The sequence below is a fragment of the Bacillus rossius genome, chromosome 6, assembly GCF_032445375.1.
Source record: "Bacillus rossius redtenbacheri isolate Brsri chromosome 6, Brsri_v3, whole genome shotgun sequence".
Lineage (NCBI taxonomy): Eukaryota > Metazoa > Arthropoda > Insecta > Phasmatodea > Bacillidae > Bacillus > Bacillus rossius.
The window spans coordinates 75187579-75206649 of record NC_086334.1 but is presented as its reverse complement, the minus strand read 5'-3'; the positions used below and the strand labels follow the sequence as shown (position 1 = coordinate 75206649).

Sequence of the window (19071 nt, the reverse complement as noted above, 5' to 3'; positions counted from 1 at the left end):
CCTGGGCCTTATTAATTGTTACCACAAACGATACCTTCACCGGAAATTGAATTCGCTTGAAGTGAAAAGGGAAATCCGTTGGTATCATAGGTATGCGAGGTATGAGCACTGTTTGCCCTACTGCTGGATCAGTCAATACTGTAGCACCAATCACGTTATCGCGAAGGAATTTTACTTGGAGTCTGGTTCCGTTGCATAAATTTGGTGGTTTAAGATTCCTTAGCAGCACAATTGGACAGCCAGTTTTTAATTTGAGTGAATGTGAGGGAAGGCCACTCGGATTTAAAGAATTTAAAAATTCTTGTGGATAATGTACCGCATCTTCTTGATCCATTACTTTATCAATGGACCTGTAGTTCACTCTATCTCCTGGAAGTTTACCCAGTATCATGTTATTGATGTCGTCAACGCTACTGTTTCTAGCTGCCAATATTGCCCTTTGACACATCCACTGGTAGTCTTTGTTTTCTATATGGACTACATCTGGGTAAACTTTAGAGATTAGGTCTTCAATGCTAATCATACATGCGCGTGCAATACTTAATATTTATTTGGCTACAACACTAATACTTACATTTTAAATATCACGATATCTTTTGAATGAAACGTCCGAATTAAATAATTCAAAAAGTTGTAGAAAGGTATTGAATTCGTCTTGAATATGCAGTAATTTATTTTGATAAGGATTAATACCAAGGTACACAATAAAGAGTTTTTGAAGCGACGGCATTTTAATTATTTAAAAAATTAAAAGAAAACACTAATTGTGAGATAACTACAATAGTTAGACATATGGTTACGCGATATTTTTTGAAGACAATTATATGTTCTGCAAAGTGGTAGTACATTGTTTTGTTCTATAATCAATAGGTTTTGCAGCGCATGCCGTGTAAGGATTTTTTCGGGTCATTTTTTTACACTTTGGGTTACCTTATTGGACTTTTAGTAAGGATCCCTAATGTTATTGATAATATAATATAGCCTATAGCCTTCCTCGATAAATGTACTATCCAACACTGAAAGAATTTTTTAAATTGGACCAGTGGTTCCTGAGATTAGTGCGTTCAAACAAACAAACAAACAAACAAATAAACTCTTCAGCTTTATAATATTAGTATGGATAATAAAAATAAATGGATTTAATAGTGTACAAGGTACAGATTTGATGAGTTTTTTGTTATTTTAAAACCCTTATTTTCAACCCCTTGTAGCAAGCAATGGTTTGTCTTAGCAAAAATTGTTTCAGACAAAAGTTTTAGATAAAAATTATAAGATTGTAAAACACTTTGAAGGAATTTGATAGTGTGCAGGGTTGTAGTGGTGGCGGAGCGGAGCGGAGCGACGCTCCGCCACTGCTCTTGAGGCAGGAGCGGAAGCTCCTCCACTGTTTTGGTGGGGGGAAAATAATTATATATATAATTATATATATATATATGCGATAAACGTTCTAAACAAATGATTGTTGATGTGTGCGGGTGTCCTTTTTTTATCTCTTGTCCCGTAATTTACTGTGCTCTTTACTGAATATCTCTATAGATTTGTTGATTGCTGTGTTACTATTCGTAACTTACGAATATGTAAAGCTGGCATTGTGCGTGCGCCGTTGCACTAAAACATTGAGTTAAAACTTCCTATTATTTTACCGCATTATATACTGAGGCTTCGCTTGCAACGTGCAGCTGGTCGTGGTATTAAAAGAGAAAAACAAAACTGCAAGCAAAAGATACCACGATCTTTTATTTTGTGCGTGACTTTTTTTCCCCTTCATTTTTAAGGATATTTTTAAGGAGGAGGCAGGAGGTTGGCAGGCACACCATGCGCTTGCGCACTGCGCAGTGAAATGAGTTGACGTAGCTCTGGGTTATTCAGTTACAAGGCAGCTGCAAAACTAAACACCGCATCTGTGCGACACCGACACTGGCTACATTCCTGGTTCAGTTTTGTTTTCTATTCCGTTAATTTGCGCGTATTTGTAGACTTTGGTTAAGTGCTGTGCGTTATAGTTTTTTATGGCCATGTTACTAGCAAATAATTTGTTGTTGTTTTTAGTCAGTGAACTACCTACATAGCATGAGGAAGACAGTTTTTTTTGAAAATTGAACATTATTAGCAATTTATCTACAGTAATAATGGAACAAAAACTGAAACAAAAAACGTTGACCTCTTTCTTTTCTCGGGTCGCCCCTGTTACTAGTTGTGTTGGTGATTCAAATATCTCCACTGCTGGTGTTGATACGTGTATCTTAGGCACCTCGGTTCAGTATAATCAACTCAATGACTCGCCTAGAGACGATAATGAACTCGTAAATAAAGATGAAGATAGTTCTTGTGCGGCTGCAACTGCAAGTAGTGTTGAAAGTGTGGAACTGCTACACTGGCCAGATGTTTGGAATGAAGAAATGTGGTCAAGGAAAAAAGAAGCTTTCCCATGGATTGATTGCAGGCAAGGTAAGCTAGGCTGCAAAGTATGTTCCGAGGTAACTCAATTAGGCGCATTCAAAAAAGAGTGAATTTCTATTGCTAATGAATGGCGTTCATATTCAGTTAATTATTACGGATCTAACAGATCAGATCAGCTTAAATCACTACGTAAAAAAATAACCGAACACAAGAAATCTAATGCTCACCTATAGCACAGACAATTGTTGAAACATCTCACAAACAATCAATTGAAAATGTTTGTGAATCTATGAGTAAAGCTCAGCATGATTCAACAAAAGCAACATTTAGATCAGCTTATTACATTGCGCAGAATGACCGACCTTACAGTGAACATTTCGGTTTAATTGAACTTCAGAAGCTAAGTGGGGTAAATGTTGGTGTTGGTTTACAGTCTCGATATAGTGCTGTTGAAATTATAGAGCATATTTCAAAAGAAATGAAGGAACGGATTATTAGACAAATTAAGGGTGTGTCTGGGAAAATATCAATTATAATTGATGAGTTGACCAGCCTAAGTTCAAAATCTGTGTTAATAGTTTATTTGAGATGTGAAATAAGCAAAGAACAACCACCCTCTTGTTTATTTTTAGATCTAGTAGAACTTTCTAATCAAAAGTCTGAGACAATTTTTCAAAGTTTATTATGCTGTCTTGATAAACACGGGTTTAATAGTGAATACCTCAAAAAACATTTGGTAGGATTTACAAGTGACGGTGCTAGTGTTATGCTTGGGAAACACTCTGGAGTAGCTCAGAAATTTCCATCCCAGTATCCAAATATTATAATTTGGCATTGTATGAATCACTGACTTGAGTTAGCATTAGCCGATTCTGTTGATGAAGTAGCAGGTGTGAATCATTTTCACATATTTATGGACAAATTATATACTTTGTACAGTAGGTCCCCAATGAATCAACGCCAACTAGCTGAGTGCGCTGCAGAGCTCGGCCAAGTAATTAATAAAATCGGCCGTATTTTGTCAACCAGGGGGGTGACCAGTTCGTTCCGAACAGTTTCAGCGGTATGGTTTGGATACAGCTCTTTATTCAGCCATTTTTCAAAAGCCAAAGTAGATATGAGTAAATCTTCCACTGAAAGAAGCATGTACAATGGCTTATTGAAGCGATTTTCATCCAAACAGTTTTTACTTGATTTGGCCATAATGTATGACATTTTAGCAGAACTAGCCATTCTTTCTGAGAATCTACAAAATAGAAATGCTTCTATTGTCTATGCAGACAAACTAATTAAGCGATGCATTCGCTTCATTGAATCTCTCAAAGAGAAGCCTGGCACTCGAATTTTAGAGGCCCAAATTGCGATCAAAAAAGGACAGTTTTGTTCCATACCATTAACCGATAACACGAAAGTGACATCCATTAACCAGCAACAACTATTGTCTAGTGTAGCAAATAACCTGAAAAAGAGGCTGTTTACAACCATGTCTAGCCATGAGTCAACGTCAGCGTCATCCGAGACTGTAACAAAGAACATTCAATATGAAATTCTGTTGAATCAAATAAAAGTTCTTGACTTTGATCAATGGCCAGACGATTTGCCTGTAGGGTATGGCGAAGAGGATATACAGAATCTTTGTACACGATTCCAAATTAATTCAGCCAAGATAAAAAAAATGCTTACCGGGATTATCTTGACAATAGTCGCTGTATTCCCAGAGAACTAAATGTGTTAATGAACTGCACAAAACTGATTGCGTGTAGTTCAACTGAGTGCGAAAGGGGGTTCAGTTTGATGAACATCATTGTATCTCCTACCAGAAACAGACTTTTAATACCACATGTATCATCACTAATGTTCATCAAACTGCATGGACCCTCCCTCAAAGACTGGAACCCTGAGCCTTACATTTCAACGTGGCTGAGATCGCACCGTTCAGCAGATGATACGAGAACCCGCGTAGCAAAAGGGCAACACCAAGATACTGAAACGCCCCTCGTGCCCAATTTTTATATTATTTTAAATTAATCAAAGAGTCCTTGGAAACTGCTGGGCAAATATTAATAAATAAAAATTAATTACCAGAGGGGGCACGAGACGGTGAACAAGAGAAAATTTACACTCCCTGCACACTAGTAACTTGGGAGTTCGTGGATCGTTACAATGAAGAAGGTATCTGATAAATAAATACACAAACTCGGTAGCTTGGTCTATAGGTTTCCAGGTTTATTATTAAGGAATTTTGTGTTCGCATTATTAAAACTTGACAATAAAATCTTAGTAATTAACGAAGTTAAAGGGGGCGCCCCAGAATAATTTAAAACAATACACATTACACCTTAACAAAATATTATTACATAATCAAAAATTTAAAAATCGCACCAAATTTGAATGTCCAAACAATTACATATATATATATATATATGAGTTTCCTCGATTTTACAGATTCTTGAGGAAAGCACTGTTCGCTGGTAGGCTATTCATTCGATTAATGTAGTTCGTAGCTAGAAGGTGGGGGGGGGGGGGGGGAGGGTGTTGATTTCACATTAACACCCGGGTCTTCAAAAAATAAGGTCGGGTCGCGGAAACCTCTCTTCTAACGTGACCCGCAGTGGAGGTGCAGGACCACGAGCTGGGAGCAATTTGTCTCTCCAGCACTTCGACCCTGTCTGAAACCCAAATCAAATTCAAAACGAATTAGACTTGCTTCCAGACAGTCCTACACCGTCGGCGCAAAAGGCCAACAAACGGGAATGGGGGGAAAAAGGCCGGATTACTCACCAACCAGGGTGTAGAGTTCGGAGCTCACTAGGTGTCCCGCGCCGACATCAGGATGCCGCGGACTGAGAAGTCAGGATGCGCGGACGAAACCGGAATTTTTAGAATTAAATAAGAATAAATAAAAATTTAACTACGCATGACTTTTCTAAAAACTACCTCTGCCTGGCTACTGTACAAACGGGATCACATCCCTTAAGCAAGCTGACTACATTCTCGTGCACGCGAAAATCACCGTTCCCGCAAAAAGCCTCTTAGCGCAGAGGACGTAGAGGAGACGTGGTCAGTAGCCGAGGTCAGAGGGCTGAGTCCTCGCAATCGGACAAAGCACCTAATTAAATCGGGCGGTAAGGCCCCGGGTCAAAGGAGGGGGTAGGTTCGGTTCTAAGCCGAAAATTTCCGAAGGATTCCGAGGCGGTCGTGACAACAACACGACATGCGCACTCTCTACCGGACCGAAACGAAAGCAACGAACAATCGACTTCTCCGGGCCGCGAGAGGAAAGCATAGTGCCTTATGGCACCGCGACGCTGCTTTCTAGCGGCGTAAGGGGGAACTACTTGAGGTGGTGAGCAGACTTGCCACCAGGTGTCATGAAGGTAAGCTCTGCACACTGGCGACCAGGCCCGCGGTTACTTTTTCCTCCGCTAGATGTCAGGGATGTGTCTGTCGGACCCGGGAGAAGGTTTTAGCATCAGGTCATCGTCCCGTCCGGTCACTGCTCTTAGCTTAATTTCTCAGAACTGAAGTGAGGAGGAGAGAGAGGAAGGGGGGGCAGAAATAGCCACTAAGGTGGGAACGCAGCTCCACTGGAGACTGCTTCGTGACGAGACATGCTTTTCTCAGCAGGCCTCTACAAGGTAGCAGCTTGCAGCCCAGGAGCTGCTCAAAGCAGTTTTGGTCATGCAGGGAATCAAAATTACAAACTCGGGACGTGACTGCAGGCGAGAGAAATTTCAACCGGGCTGACCATGTCCACATTAGACAGCAAAATATCAGATTGGCCCCCTGGGAAGGGGCTCCGGTCCACTGGCACAAAGTTTAAATCCGTGGCGTACACCGGCCTAACAAAAAGTCAATCACCCCCATTAACAACCAGATAAATAAAAAAAATAAGAAATCCCAAAATTTTAAAATTATAGAACAAAAATTAAAAAAGGTGACGAAATGCCTAATTTCCGGCACATACTCCCCCGCTTGAATGCGGAGCATATAGGGAAAAAAAAAACAACACTTACACTGCTCAGTAAAACTAGTACCAGGTTCGCCTGTATCCTACTACTTATAAAAAAATATGTTGATAAAATCGAAAGTGTATATAATTGTCTAAATCACCCTTAACGGTGAATTATGTAATTCGGAAAGTTGATCTCCGATGTTGGGAATGATGTCACGTGACAAAAACTCTAAACATGGGCGCTGTGAGGTGGGCCTAAAACACTGGGCCGGAACCGGAACTTGGTCCGTCGGGTGCCAGTTATGAAAGGTGGGGATTTGGGTACCCCTGAAAATAGTCTTTCCATAAGAAGCCGAAGGCACTGGGACTCAGCCCTGCACAGTCAGGCGATGGAGAAGACAGTCAAATTTGCTGCTTGCCCGAAGGCGAAACAGAGCCTCAGTCCCAGAGTGACACATGGCCTAAGGGTGGAATTCCCGTGGCGGAATTTTAAATGATAGGGGATGAAAACCCCAAAAGATCAACCCTCCGTAGGAACGAATGAATTTAAAAATATTAAATATTCGATAAATTAAGAAATTTCAGCGCATACCACTCTGATGTTTATTATTATTAACTAGTATTTATTATTTAAAAGATTTCTGCAAACAAAACGATAAATTAACGACTCTTCGCACTCAAACTTAAATTATTTAAAGAAATGTAAAATGCAATAAACCAACAATTATAAATCAAAAAGGGATAAATTATAATAGAGCGGTTAGATCTTCCAAGACTGCTGATAGGCTTCGCACTGCCTGAGAAGGGGGTTTGAACATAGGCCGTCCAAAGATGAGTGGTGGGAATGTAACCCAAAGAACACTCGAAAATGGTCATGAGATATTTCACTCAGAGGACCTTGGTCATGGCTCGTTGGCTCAGAGGACCCTAACTTTTGCGCCGCTCGTTGGCTAGCTTGACCTAGCTCCTATTTTAGAAAAACACATAAATGAAACCAGTTTGCCGTCTGGAAGTCACGTAGCTCTTACTTAAATAAACAATCTCATCGATAACGATGTAAAAGAAATACAACCTTGGGGTAGAATGCAAAAGAAAAAAGAAAAATGGCTAGATGTGACAGCTTCAGTGCTCAGACTCTATGTACGTCACTGTACATCACATTTACGTGCAAGGGAAAATAAAGAAATAAGCATGTACAAGCATTAACGCAAAATCAGTACAAAAAAACACTACAAACGTTATTCTTGCTTACTTTACGAATTATGGTTATTAAAAAAAAGGAACGTAATCAGAAATTAAATATATGAAATCGTGGAACAAGATTCATGAAGATTCGAAAAATAATCAGAGAGGTATTCTGAGTAAAAAAGTTAAAACTATTTACGTCAAGTAGCTTGTTAAAGACTGAACTTACGTATGTAAAAATTAAAAAAATTAAAATATCTTAAATTACCTAGCTTGTGCTAGCCTAGAAACGGGATGCTTAAACAAACACAAATTAATTCAGTGGATCTCTCGTTGGGGGTTAAAAGTATTTCACCACTCTCGGTGATTACTGTAAATATTAAAATGATACTAGTCACCTCGTAGCTACTTAATTTTGGGGGAATACATATTTTAATATGACTGATTTTATTATTATTAATGAGCTAAAAGAAAAGATAAAAAAAATATGTCTGTTGCCCTACTACTTGTAATAAAGCAGAATTAATTCCATGACCTTTGACTGTAACACTTTATAAGTCCAAGACAAGATTAATAATTAAATAGAGTCCATTTAAACTTGGTTTGAATTATTTAAAATAAATCCTTAAAATCATTTAATAAATAAAAAATTAAATTTAAAGCTTAACCTTAAAGTACCTGTAAGCTTACAACTATTTATGCCGTTGTTATATTAATGAAATGAAATTCATCCCGTTGATCTCAGATTTTGGATATCGTGTAGGAACACAAAATGGGCGCTATGAGGGAGGCCGAAAAGCACTGAGGCCGAAACAAGGGAAATGCGTCCTTGAGCACTCAGTGACTAATGGGGACTGTAACCCCTGTAAATGGGTATGGTAACCCGTAACTTACAAACTAAATTTGGGAATATAACCCCTGTACATAATTGTTTCGCTGTCCATAAGAAGTCGAAGGCATTGAGTCATAGCTCTGCACAATCTGACGATGGATCAGACGAAATAAATGAATTTAATACTTGCTTAAAAGGCGAAGTACACCTCGGTCCCGGATACCTACATTTATTAACTCACATAGGCTCAATATGTTCAAGCTCTGACGGTTGATCAGACCCTCAGACTGAAGCAGAGAGACCTACGAGGGAATTTCACCCCTGAGTTAGTTCGGGTTCGAAACCCGAAAGATCAACGAATTTGGATGAAAAACGGATAATGAAAAAAATTTAGATGTTTTAAATACATAGCTGTACACCACCTTATAAAGGAAATTAACACCGATCCAAAAAATATAAAAGTTAGTAATTTGTTTACTCAAAAATCATAATTACAAAAATATTATTTATCCTGTACCTTGCATTTTTAGATTAATTGGTAAATTGCTCATAGAAAACTCGACGTTAAAAAAAGGTATAGTACTCTATCTTACAATAAATTCCTCACCTCATGTCTAGCGTAAAAGTATTGGGGATTCAACCCGTGTATATAAACAATTTAATTCAGTAACCTTTCCTTAAAGGTATGAGTGATTGCACCTCTCGTTGGGTGATCACGAAATAAATCTAAACAAAAGCTAGGCACATGGGTGTGTATGGTGACACAATGAAATGGTACGTCGAAGTATATTCACTTTGCTTGTGAACGATGCAATAGGATTAGAGTACTTGTTAAAATTACTTAAGAGCATATTCTTATTTTATATTATATAATGAATGGACCCTTTTTTTTAGATTTATTTTATGTATTATTAAAATACTTAATCGTTAATTTTAAGATACTTAGAAATAGTAAACAATGGAAGTTTCTTAACATTAGCTAAAACAAGAGTTTATATCATCATATTATTTGTATAGTTAATATTATTATAAGGTATATATAAAATTATTATGTTATAATTAACGTTTCCCTAGATCAAGAAAATACCTTGCTGCTATATTTAATGCAGTATAGATTATTTATAGTGCTTGTTTTATTAGGACATACAAAGCATGGGTAGTTTGTTTACAAAATACGTGGCCCATGAGTGGAGCACACGGGAGAGGAGAGGGGGTTCCGCGCGGTTGGCGGCCCTGTCATGTGGTGAAGAGATAACATGTCGGCGCGCGCAAGACGCCGAGAGACAAAACAAAATACCACGATGTCCGAAAGGACTTCTATGATGAGTTTTTTTTTACAAAGATTGCCTGGTTTGCAGGCAGATGTGTTATAAAAAAAACACAGATAAAAGGAGGAATTTAGACAAACTCAGGGCACTGTCGGCCGTGAGGAACCAACTAGATTGCAACGCATTGTCTCGCTGCCAGACACGGGGGCAACGACATGACCTTGCCTCCTCCAGCCGGTGAGGCGTGAGGGGGAGGGGTGAAGAGGATGACAGGGAGAATGACACGCGCGCATGATAAAGCACGCTGCCTGAGGGTCGTCGCACCGACGCGACGGAGGCCGCGCGGTGTCTCACCGCGCGCAAACTCAATCACAGTGGGACGTAAAACTCAAAATAAATTTTAAAATAGAAAAGCAATATAACTACCGGGTGTACCAGCGATCAGTTTACAATGTTATTATTACAAAATTGCTATCACAAAATTTAATAAATTTTTTTTTTATCTATATTTATTTTTTATTTTATTTTAGGTATGCCTACTCGATTTAGGTATGCCTATAGACCAAACCACGCTCTGCTACCAATTGAAACGCCCCTCGTGCCCAATTTTTATATTATTTTAAATTAATCAAAGAGTCCTTGGAAACTGCTGGGCAAATATTAATAAATAAAAATTAATTACCAGAGGGGGCACGAGACGGTGAACAAGAGAAAATTTACACTCCCTGCACACTAGTAACTTGGGAGTTCGTGGATCGTTACAATGAAGAAGGTATCTGATAAATAAATACACAAACTCGGTAGCTTGGTCTATAGGTTTCCAGGTTTATTATTAAGGAATTTTGTGTTCGCATTATTAAAACTTGACAATAAAATCTTAGTAATTAACGATGTTAAAGGGGGCGCCCCAGAATAATTTAAAACAATACACATTACACCTTAACAAAATATTATTACATAATCAAAAATTTAAAAATCGCACCAAATTTGAATGTCCCAACAATTACATATATATATATATATAAATAAATAAATAAATAAATAAATAATATATATATATATATATATATATATATATATATATATATATATATATATATATGAGTTTCCTCGATTTTACAGATTCTTGAGGAAAGCACTGTTCGCTGGTAGGCTATTCATTCGATTAATGTAGTTCGTAGCTAGAAGGTGGGGGGGGGGGGGGGGGGGGGGGGAGGGTGTTGATTTCACATTAACACCCGGGTCTTCAAAAAATAACGTCGGGTCGCGGAAACCTCTCTTCTAACGTGACCCGCAGTGGAGGTGCAGGACCACGAGCTGGGAGCAATTTGTCTCTCCAGCACTTCGACCCTGTCTGAAACCCAAATCAAATTCAAAACGAATTAGACTTGCTTCCAGACAGTCCTACACCGTCGGCGCAAAAGGCCAACAAACGGGAATGGGGGGAAAAAGGCCGGATTACTCACCAACCAGGGTGTAGAGTTCGGAGCTCACTAGGTGTCCCGCGCCGACATCAGGATGCCGCGGACTGAGAAGTCAGGATGCGCGGACGAAACCGGAATTTTTAGAATTAAATAAGAATAAATAAAAATTTAACTACGCATGACTTTTCTAAAAACTACCTCTGCCTGGCTACTGTACAAACGGGATCACATCCCTTAAGCAAGCTGACTACATTCTCGTGCACGCGAAAATCACCGTTCCCGCAAAAAGCCTCTTAGCGCAGAGGACGTAGAGGAGACGTGGTCAGTAGCCGAGGTCAGAGGGCTGAGTCCTCGCAATCGGACAAAGCACCTAATTAAATCGGGCAGTAAGGCCCCGGGTCAAAGGAGGGGGTAGGTTCGGTTCTAAGCCGAAAATTTCCGAAGGATTCCGAGGCGGTCGTGACAACAACACGACATGCGCACTCTCTACCGGACCGAAACGAAAGCAACGAACAATCGACTTCTCCGGGCCGCGAGAGGAAAGCATAGTGCCTTATGGCACCGCGACGCTGCTTTCTAGCGGCGTAAGGGGGAACTACTTGAGGTGGTGAGCAGACTTGCCACCAGGTGTCATGAAGGTAAGCTCTGCACACTAGCGACCAGGCCCGCGGTTACTTTTTCCTCCGCTAGATGTCAGGGATGTGTCTGTCGGACCCGGGAGAAGGTTTTAGCATCAGGTCATCGTCCCGTCCGGTCACTGCTCTTAGCTTAATTTCTCAGAACTGAAGTGAGGAGGAGAGAGAGGAAGGGGGGGCAGAAATAGCCACTAAGGTGGGAACGCAGCTCCACTGGAGACTGCTTCGTGACGAGACATGCTTTTCTCAGCAGGCCTCTACAAGGTAGCAGCTTGCAGCCCAGGAGCTGCTCAAAGCAGTTTTGGTCATGCAGGGAATTAAAATTACAAACTCGGGACGTGACTGCAGGCGAGAGAAATTTCAACCGGACTGACCATGTCCACATTAGACAGCAAAATATCAGATTGGCCCCCTGGGAAGGGGCTCCGGTCCACTGGCACAAAGTTTAAATCCGTGGCGTACACCGGCCTAACAAAAAGTCAATCACCCCCATTAACAACCAGATAAATAAAAAAAATAAGAAATCCCAAAATTTTAAAATTATAGAACAAAAATTAAAAAAGGTGACGAAATGCCTAATTTCCGGCACAATACTGAAAAAATGTTTTTGCTGATTTATTGTAAACAGTGTTGAATACTTAACTTGAATTGCAGACATTTTGTACAATGCCATGTAGCAAGGTTACAGTTTTGTAATATAATGTATGACAATGTCTCTTAATGTACCAATTGTGTCCTTTTTGTGTCTATGTATTGTAAAAACATGAAAGGGTATTATTTGTATTTTCCAAAAAGTGAAATTAATAGTCATGAAACTTGCCGATATTTGTTAAATTAATACCTCCATATAAGTTTCTGTTAACAAAATTTTTTTGTTATTTCTGCCAGTAAAATTGCTAATATAGCTTCAATTAGCACCTGGAAATTCAAAATTTCCCGGGGGAGGACCCCCGGACCCCCTCTTTTATTAGCAGGATGGGTGAACCAAAGAGTCTTAAATACAAAGAGCTCCGGCACTGTAAAATTTGGAACTACACCACTGATAGTGTGCCTACTAACTGATTTATGATTTTATTTTTTCCTGCAACCCTTCTTTGTTCCACCCGTTGCAGTTATGGTTGATAGTATCAAAAATTATTTTTAAAAATTTTTTGGTAGTACTCCTACGAGTTAGAATACGTTCAAACTGATGTGATGTTTTCAATATTATGGGAGTTACAGTGATATTTCTGTTTTTCAAAAAAACATTTCCTATTTCTACCCCTTTGGTCGGAAATTGTCCATTAATGAAACTCAACCGAGATTTTTCAAAATTAGATTTTATGTATCAGTTTGGAAGAGATTAATGAAAAATTATAGCAGTCATAGAACCAAAAAATTGTTAAAATGTTATATATATATAAACTTTTGAGTCAACAATGATTTGGGGTCTATGGATCATGAAACAGAAAACTCTATTAATATTTTCCGAAAGTCGCACCATGGTAACGGCTACAATAGATAGCATTTCTTCGAACTCTACCAAAAATTATACCAGTACGTTATTAATACATAAGAAAGGAAATTGGAATAAAGTATTTGAAAGAAATGAATGAATAACCAACAAAAATTTTAGAGTATATGTAGGATAATAAATAAATCAAGTTAGATACAACATAGATGAAATGCTATAAAGCTAAAGTACAGATATTCTAAATTGTAAAAATTGGAAATTAGCCTACAAACAATATAATTTTTTTTGGAGTGTGTACAAAGTTGATTTTAAATGACTGTGAAACTGTGGCACTCTAACTCTAGTATAATCGAGTACACGTCATTTATTCTAAAATTGTTTGTCCTAAAAGTCCTTTATTGTCATTTGTCCTCAAATTTTTTGTCCTAGAAGTTCTTTGTAGTCTTTTGTCCTAAAATTGTTTGTACTGAAATTAGGATAAATGACTTTTGGACAAATTATATTAGGACAAATGACTGTAGAACCAACAAAATTAGGACAAAAGACTTTAGGACAAACTGCGGTATAGGGACAATAAATTTTTACACTTAAGTTTTAGAACATGAGTTAAACTATATTTTTTATATCACTGGCCAGTGAAAAATCATAGTGAAAGACAGAGTGTCTAAAATAAAATTGTATACTAGGCAAAGGTTTTACATTCTATATTTAAATTGTTGATTGTTTGCGATGATTTATTTATTTTAATACTTTCTACAAATAGGTTTACTCCTTTTCATTATATATATCATTGCACGTCCTCATGAAGGATTACTAAAATTTCAGTGACCTATATCTGCCCTTGTATTTGAAGTTTGCCCTCCACTTTAAGTTGAAATACCTCACGTATATTGATAGCAAGCCGCTACTCAGCTCTGGAACGCACTGCTGAGTGTGACGGCCGGCCGCTAGTTGCTCTCGCTTGTCGCGCCTCGGCATTTCACACCAGTGTTTCTGTTAGTGCATTTACAGGAAATAAACCAGACGAGGTAATGTTGAACCCCTTAGAAAATCAATATCTTAATGAGACAGAAGTGGAATTAAAAAAATAAGGCATGAACATGCATTTGCAAAAAAAAGCCATTCCTTTTCATATAGTGTTTAATAAAACCTGATGGTCATGGTGACAGTTTCACTCAGTTTATTTTTGATTACAGAAGCAGCCATCATTATAGTCTGATTCTGTAAACCACGTGAAAAAATACTGATTCGCCCATGTGCCGTACTCTCGTTATGTTAAGCCGAGTTAGACAGTTGGTAGTAGCCTACTCTGGTAAGGGAGGTTCTATTGCAGCAGATACTATTGAGATATTATTATGATATAACTCCCATCACTTTCACAACACTAAACTTACTTTGGGAAAAATATTAATCTTTTCTGTCATTCTAAAATATATATTAGGTTAAAAAAGTAGAATATAAATATTTACAATGAGCTACAGATTACTCCAGTTAAAATATAAATAAAACAAATAACATGATACATAAAATCTTTTTAATTACCTTTTTTAATTACATTCCTACAACTATAACAGTTACTTACAGAAAATTAATGACGAAATAATTTGTAAACCTGAGTTCTTGTGACCGATAACTTTGTAACGTTTGGCTTTGCTGCCGTGTGCTGATAGCTCGATGGCATGGTGAGGCCTTCGACAGTTTTGCAATTAATCAATTACAACAATACGGGAAATGTTCTTTAAATTCTATTTGTTGTTGACTAATCAAGTTTGTTCATAAATTTGTAGTGTTAGATGTAAATAAAAATAAATACATATATGAAAAATCATAAATAGAGTATGGCAACAATTAAAAGTTAAAGAATTATTATTTTTCTCATATAAAAACGTTTTGTCATACCAATTAACGTGTGAAAATTATGCGACGTTCTTTCATGGCACCAAGAAGCCAAATAAGGTATAAAACAGCAAATGTCATACGAAACTTAACTATTAACAAGTAAATCTTTACTTAAATCATTATCTTTACTTCATCTGGCTGTAGTTTATCTGATCAACATCTAGAAAATTACTTTTCAAAGTCATAACCGTTTATTAAGAAATTAAAAACTGAGCGAGTCAACCTCCGTAGCACAGTTGGATATTTAAAAATAACAATTAAATAGATGTGGAATGGTTGGCTCATAAATCATAATCTATGAAAAATCATCACTGCCAAAATAAAAAAAATAAAAAATTGAAAATCTAATAACAAAAACAAATGGGGAATGCAGACACGAGTGATGATATACAGAATGTTTGTTATACCACGTGAGGTCATTAACGGCGTTGAGGCCAGTGCTGCTACTGTATTTTCGGCAAATTATTTAATAACAAAAATGTGATACGTAAATTTTCATTTCGAGGGGCTAGTACAGTACAATTACAGTGTGCTTATAAGATGTAGGTAAATCTGAAAATTCAGTTTTTAGTAGTATATTAAGAGCCTTCAGAATAATGTATGTACTGTGAAATTGTCACATTCGCATCCCCAAGGCCTTGCTACAGGCAATTGCTTGGTGCCTCTATAGAAGTGCAAGTGGAACAAACATGGTGCCTACGATCAATGTAGTTCTACCACTCTGCTCTTGGTTGTGACAGTTTCCGTATTGCTCCGAGCGTTACATTTCTTAAGTAAAACTACTTTACAGCTGATGGAGCATATGAAAAATAACATGACAAAACCAAATGCATAAATCATCCAACCCACATGTTTGTGAATTGCATCTTCCACTAACCATCAAAGAGATAAATCCATTTAAAAGTAATTATTTTTATTTAACTAATTATCTCCCATATCACTTATTGCCAGTTCGAAAAGGTTTATTATTCCAGGGTAGAAACACTTCTTAGGAGAATTACCCCAAAGAAAGAATTTCCGAAATATTTATTTTGAAATGTCATTGTAAGAGAATGTTTTAAAAGAAAATCTAAAAGTAATGAGGCCAGGCCCCATCAGAGTCCCAACTCCCACTGCAAGCACATAACTCCTGTTACTTTCCACAAGGTAAATACTTGCGCAGATGGGGCCTAACCTGCATATTAAATTCAAAATCAAAACAAAATCAAACCTATGCTGAAAAATGTAAGGTGGCAGAACACTGACCGAACACATCAAATATATTTTCCAAAAGTTTATTGTTAAACAGTAACATCTCATAAATAGTACAAAAATAGTTAGATCTGTTATGACTAGATATATCTCATAAATAACAAAATATTTTATAATTCACACACAAAAATATATCTGACTTTAATGCTTTCTTTGGTGTCAAACTCTAGGCTAGAAGAGCCAACATTTATTATAAGGTACATTTAAATGCTTTGTGTCTTTAAACCAAAACATAAACAAACTACTCATAAGGAAAATGTCTTTGGAGAGCTAAAATAAATTTATTGAAAGCAATATGGCCGCCAAAACAAGAAATAGCACAGAAGGTGCAGCAAATTTAACAAGTGCCAATCCACATTATGAACACCTAAAGCAACACTAAGTTTAAACAGGTGCATCATATTCGCACAAAACCCAAGTCCAACAGATACTACTCAAAAGTTATTTTCATCATTATCAAAACTTTAAACTCTACTGGCCATTTCATAACAAATAATTACAACACTCATACTTAGCTCTCCAAAACACCTTGCCTGCTGTCAATCTCTTTCTCTCTCTAATGCCTCATGATGATGTTGGTGATGGTCCTGCTGCTCCATGCCTAACTGATCAAAATTCCGAGCTTATATACCCATTTCTCACCCCCCCCCTCCTTCCCTCCTATTGCCCCTCCAAATATCGGGATTAATAGAGATGATTTTCGAATGTTCTAGAAGGATCTTCATACCAGTTCACATAATAGATAAACAACCAATTTCCGGGATTTATTCTTCTTCTTGCTAAATCCGGAGTTGGTAACACTGAATTCGATGTTGTGTAGGAATGAAGTCTCCACTTTGTCTATGGTATTTTGTTTGAAAGTGCACTGTCTTCTGCCGCACACAGCCGTAGCCTATCTATGAGTCGTGACGTCACAAGATGTCAGTTTATTCCTACACGTCAACATGGAAGGTAAGCTTCTTCATGTCCTTAAATGTTTTGTGGTAGATTGAAAATTAACGTCTCGTGACCACACACGGTCACAGTAATGTGGAACACATCTACACACAAAACTGTAACATATAAACTGTCTTATTAATAGGCCCATAGGTGTCTTACAAAATAAACACCAAACATATCCTGGGTTGGAACAAGAGCCCTTGACGTCGGCAGGACAACAGCACCTTCACACTGCAAGACACTGGCACAGGAACCACTGTCCGCCACAGACTGGGGATCATACCAACCATCCAAGATCCTAGTACAGATATATGAAGTTTTAGCTTATCTGAATTGCATATATAGTTATTAATTGTCTAGTTATAATACAATTTCCCATGTAATGTAATTTAGTAATAACACCATATCACAATGCCAATTCGGAGGGCCGTTACGGTGATGAGAGATGACGGGCGCCACCACGTGGAAGTGCACCTGGGCCTCGGAGCGTGACGTCGCCCGTGTGAGGCGAGACTGGACCCTCGGTTGACTCCCGTGGTACGCTCATGTTATACCAACTAACAGTGGGCTCTCAAGGCATCCCACACGCCTGCTCACAGTGGATAGGTTGCCACGTGGTCGGTAAAATAAAAGAAGGTAGTTTCATACTTAAGGTATTTAATGCATACACGCACTCCCATACACAGCTTCGAGATGATACAGTTCAAAGGCCCAAGGGTTTCAATCCATTTGGTAGTGAGACCCACGCACGTGGCTGCACAAAGCAATTACGTGGTATGTGTTGAAAAGGAGTCTCATTAAGAGCTGAGAAAGATTTAATAAACAGTCCCTCGACCGAGGCAAGCCCCGGGATAGCGTGAAAGTGATTGATATAGTCGTTTGGGTTGAGGCATGTTAATACCACGAATTAATGATGAACTAAACAGTTTGAAATTCTAATAAATTGCTTTAATTAAGTATTGTAACTAGATCCAGAAGTGAGTTTGATTTTTATCACATTACAGCACAATAAAAATATTTCTTTATAATATATACAAATATACTTTCATTGCCCCTATGACAATAAGTACTTTGTTTCCTAGTTGATCACATTGTCTGAACTATGTTACTTAAGTGATAGTATGAGTTAGTTAACTTTAGATTACAATTGTTGATTAGAATTAGTATAAATTTATGTAGATAGTTTTTTTAAAAGATAGTTGTTAATATAGCTATTTTTTCTTGATAATAAACATACTGAAAACATATTGTCATATATCATGACTCATCCACAAAGTGAGGTGATATTTTCGATCCCTTGAGTACATGACTTTAAACTCCATTAATGATTATTTTCCCATCCCAAAGAGATACAAATTAAATATTGTGCTTTATGAGATAGAAAATCAGCCTAAGTTTTATTATAGATACTTACATACATTATTATTTTACTAGGGTTTAAGAGTTTTCCTGCTCACAAGTTCTAAACAAAAAAAATTATAAGTTCTTTTAATTTTGTTGTGCCATATCAAAAAATCCTCCACAAGACAAAAGTGATTTAAATATTATGTTACCTGCATTAATTTAACCCAAATAGGTATACCTATTCAAATGAACACATTGGCATCATTCTCTAAGCATAATAAATCCACTGCCTTGCGTGTGACGAGTGTCGCGTGGCTCGCTGTGGGCGGGGCACCGCCGCAGGCAGGTCTGGACTACTCTGTCCATACAAATAATTATAATTATATCGCCTTAAGTTTCAAGAGTGAGCAAAACAGCTATTTTGTATGTTTTTCACGTTAGGCCCTTTATTTGTAAGAAAATTTTAATTTTATTTCCGTGACTAAT

At 37.7% G+C, this 19071-nt stretch overlaps 1 protein-coding gene across 2 annotated transcripts in view; it reads right to left on the bottom strand.

The window, feature by feature from the left end:
• The window catches only part of LOC134533308 (methylcrotonoyl-CoA carboxylase beta chain, mitochondrial), a 165793-nt gene that overhangs the window by 78199 nt on the left and 68523 nt on the right, over positions 1-19071 (bottom strand). The window lies entirely within an intron of this gene.